The sequence below is a fragment of the Gobio gobio genome (genome assembly GCF_949357685.1).
Source record: "Gobio gobio genome assembly, chromosome: 7".
NCBI lineage: Eukaryota > Metazoa > Chordata > Actinopteri > Cypriniformes > Gobionidae > Gobio > Gobio gobio.
Genome location: NC_137103.1, coordinates 9,668,021 through 9,672,860, shown reverse-complemented (window position 1 = coordinate 9,672,860; position 4,840 = coordinate 9,668,021).

Here is a 4,840-nt window from a genome sequence, read left to right as displayed (position 1 = left end):
TTTAAACATCTTTAGTGTAGATGCTCATATAAATCTGCAGCAAATGTTCCATTCTAGCAACTATTCTCACTCACTTAGACTTTTACCACACAAAACACAGCAGGTAAAGTAAGCACTGTATCAATCTTTCTAAAAAATAATACAATGAAAAAATACATTTAAAGCTAAAAACTGTTACGACGAGCTTAGGATGCTGATACAATTTTATAAACATTGAGAAAATGTAAACAGAGGAGTGGGTAAAAATAATTAACTACTAAAGATAAAGAAAAAAAATACATAATAAGTTTTTTTGAACATTTAAAAATGCCTGTAGTTTTGTGTAATGGGTATGCTTAGGGTTAGTGTAAGGGAAGAGAATATACAGTTTGTACAGTATAAAAACCATTACGACTATGGAGAGTCCACACAAAGATAGCGAACGTGTGTGTGTGTGTGTGTGTGTGTGTGTGTGTGTGTGTGTGTGTGTGTGTGTGTCCAGTGAAGTGAAGCCGCTCCGTCAAACATTACAGTTCTGCTCGTATGATGGTTGCACTTAACACCAGAGATTCATCAGTCATCTGAGACTGTATCTAGGAGCTGACTGAACAAAAACTGCACTCACCTCATTAACACATCTGCAAAATGACAGCTCAGCATATCTAAAGAGGATAAACTCAACAGTGAAAGGGGCAAGTGGGGCTAAATTCCTCTGTGTAGACGGCCTAATGTTTGAACCACTTAATAAATTAATAATTCCACCCAGATGGAATAACTTACACATACAACGTATACACATAAACACATATCCACACATACAATCCAAAAATTCTACAGTTTTTCAATAAACCGATTGACAAAGGGACAAAAGATCTCGAAAAAAATGTTTAGTACAGCACCTTCCTGATGCTGAGTTTGACTTTTTCAAATTCATAAAAAAGTGGATGAAAAGGATCATTTAATATCATTGATGCTTTCTTTTATAACGTGTGTTGTAAAAATCTCATGTATCCGTCTTTGTGTTCTTCCTATAGTTTTACTTGCTATATTTAATTGTCCATACCAGCATGTAATATTATCTCAGGACACTCTCAAGATTTGCATCTACCATTTCAAGCACGTCTTTACTTTGCCAAAACGACCTAATTTCCTCAAGATATACAATCTGTGCATCCACTTCTTATAGATACAGACTGTATTTACAGTAAAATTCTAATTATTATACAGAAACAATCCAAGATATGTAAAATGTCCGACCTTTCCAACAAAGGTTGGCGTGTCTGGCAGTTTTGTTTCATGTCTATAGAGTGATGAAAGTGTGACGTCACTTTGTAGCCTAACCGGAAGTTCGCATCGCACTGGTTCCCTCGAGAAAAACCTAATAGGATTTTCCCATAGGCTTTTGGATTATCGCAAAAAAAAAAACAAGCTCGTGATCAACAAAAGTATATGATACTTGCATGTTTTGTTCATCAAGATCATTTTCACAGATGAACACAAATTTTATGAATTTTGAAGCCTAAATGTGAGATGGTGGTCCTGTGGGTTAAACCATGGAACTGATATGCAGAAGGTTGCTGGTTCGATCCCAACGGTCACCACCAGTGTGTCCTTGAGCAAGACACATTACTCCATGTTGCTCCAGGGGGATTTTTCCCTGTAATAAGGGCACTGTAAGTCGCTTTGGATAAAAGTGTCTGCCAAATGCATAAATGTAAATTTAAATGCAGTTGCCAGAAGTGAAAAGCTAAAGGTAGGCTATAAACGGACTACACCACAGCCCTGCATTTCAACATCACCATCACTAAGCTTCCGACAACTCTTTTAATCTTTATCTCAAAACATTTTCAAACAAAGTTTGAGTTGGACTTAACCTGGATGCCAGCCGAACTTAGCCCCGCCCACAACATTTGAGGTCAGGAAGTTCGGTCTGGACTTGATCCGTTGTGGAGCAACTATGCTGGAACCAGAGCTGTTCGGACCAATCAAATCATCAGGGCGGGCTTTGTACGATGATGGACAGATGATCAACAGTAAAGTAACTTGGGTTGAGTTCGTTCTAATCCTAAACGGAGAACTTGTTCGTATATGCATTCACCTTTATTATTTCTCTCAGAAAGGATGATGGTGTTGGTAAGTACTCCGTGTATCCTTAAATTCTTTTTACAACACCGGCAAAGATTGTTCACACTCATCTTCTTCTTCTACTTCTTCCAGCGTGCGTGCAGTTGAGTTCTGTTGACAACTATGCGTCGCTCCGTTGCTCTGATTGGTTGTAGGTCTGTCCAATTAAGTGCAGAGGCATTTTCTTTCCTGGTTCGGATGAAACACCCCATAATCACAGCCCAATGGTGCAGATCAGACTCATATTCTGACTAGAATCTGAGTATGACGACGTCAGGCTAAAGCCGCGTTTCCACCGAAATTACCCGGAACAATTTGTACCAGGAACTTTTTTTACAGGAACTTTTTCCCCCCCAGACCTGCTACTGTCTGCGTTTCCACTGCGGTCTAAAGTACCGGGAAGATTTGGCAAATAAGTCCGGTGATGTAGGACTTCGCGCAGCTGCTCCTCCCAGTCAGTGACGGACAGTAATCATTTTTGCGCGATACTGTCTGCAACAATAACAAGGAGATGCAAGCAGCGCTGCTTTTGGTAGTTATGTATTGGTTTAATAAAGAGGTCATTAACAAAACTGCGGAAAAGAGACAAGCACTGATACTAAAGCAAAACACACAGAGTACCACCCCAAAGTTCCTAATTCCTGGGGAAAGTTCCTGCGGTGGAAACGCGGCTTAAAGGGTTAGTTCACCCAAAAATGAAAATTCTGTCATTAATTACTCACCCTCATGTCATTCGAGACCCGTAAGACCTCCCAGGGCCGGCCCGTGGCATAGGCGGAATAGGCAAATGCTAGGGGCGCCACTCATCCATAGGGGCGCCAAAACTTATTACTGATACTATTTTATTAATATTAATTTGAAATATTACCAAATAAAGCGCAAAAAAACTTAACTAAGTCCCCCGCATCTTCCCGGTCCGCCTCAATCTCCCCCCGCCGAGCTACTTGAAGTGCGTCAGCAATATAACGCGTGATCAGTTTAATGTTGGGAATGTGTTGTGTCGGGTCGCCTCTAGCCGCATCTAATGTAGACAGGATTGCTTTCATTTTTTAGGGTGCTTGGCCGCTCGCTCCAGGTGTAGACCCGGTGAAAGTTGCCTGATAATTTATGACGGATTGCCGAATTGTAGTGTCTTAAAAAACAGAAGCCCTCTGATTCTGGCAAGATAAGGGAAACACTGCAAAAATGCTCTTCTTATTTAGTATTTTTGTCTTGTTTCTAGTCTAAATATCTAAAAATTCTTAAACCAAGATGAATTTACTAGATAAGTAAAATAATATGTTTTCTTAAGTGAGTTTATGCTTAAAACAAGCTAAATTATCTGCCAATGGGGTGAGAAAAATAATCTTGTTTCTGATTGAAATCTTGTTTCTTGTTTCTGTCCCAAACAGAAATAATATAATTTTTCTCACCCCATTTGGCAGATAATTGTGCTAGTTTTAAGCTAAAACTCACTTCATTTTGATTTTTTCCCCCAGAAAACAAGGAAAAATTATCTAATGTAATTTTACTAGTAAATACATCTTGCTTTAAGAATTGTTTGATGTTTGGACTGGACACAAGAAAAATTATTAAATAAGAAGAGCATTTTTTGCAGTGTAAAGACAGAGGTAAAGTGATGTAATGAATGAACAGTTTATTTAATTGCATAGTAAAATACTAATGTACGCTAATTAATTCCAGTTTTAACTTAAACCATATGCAGGCAGCAGTTCTGGGTTCTCCAGTGGCCACAGACAGTGTATTTTGTAAAAAAAAAAAAAAAAAAAATCATATCTGTTTTTTTTAAACGCATGTTATCACTTTTTTAATAGCCTAATGTTTTTACTCTACAGTTGTGCAGTTTTAAGGGGACATATGGACATTTTAAAATGTATTTGCCGAAATTAGTAATGATATTTATATACAGGTTTATTTAAAATAGCTACATTTTATGTAAATTTCACATTAAATATCTAAATTTCTCCAAAGTTTAATTCATGGTGAAAACATGAATGTGCATATTAGTGGAAGATTGCTGCCATCTACTGGAAAACAAACACTTTTGCTAGTTCTCAATAGTTTGTGCATGAATGCTAGATGCAATTACTTGTTAATTGTGTTTAGGCTGTAATGTGGCATAGGTGCTATTTTTGTATAGTTTAACTATCATCAGCCTTTAAAAAATTAAATAAAAATAATAATATCATGAACATAATGACGGGGTAGAATGGACTGGACATCATATAAAACAACAACAATAAAAATTAAAAAACATCAATGCATTAAAAAAATAAAACAGTACCAGTGTTTCCGCAATTTAGACTTTTAATAGTTTTCTGTGCGCAAAAAAAATCAAAATAACACCTTTTTCCAACTTGTTACTGCCTTCCGTGTGTGCCTCCACGACGCATGCGCGAGAATATGACGCAGATCCGGCGTTCGGACACATGACCCAGAAGTGATTTGTTTACAATCAGAGGAAGGCGCGCGTATCTCAGCTGTTGGATTCTACATTGATCGTGCTTTAGGTCTCGGCGTAGTGCTCAAAATGGGGCTTAAGTGTGTATTTCATGGATTCCCGAACCCCGGCGCTACGTCATATTCTCACGCATGTGTCGTGGAGGCACACGCGGAAGGCAATAACAAGTTGGATAAAGGTGTTATTTTGATTTTTTTTTGCGCACAAAAACTATTGTCGTCGCATCGTAAGATTATTGTAGAGTCACTGTGGTGAGATGGACTTTGTAACGACATT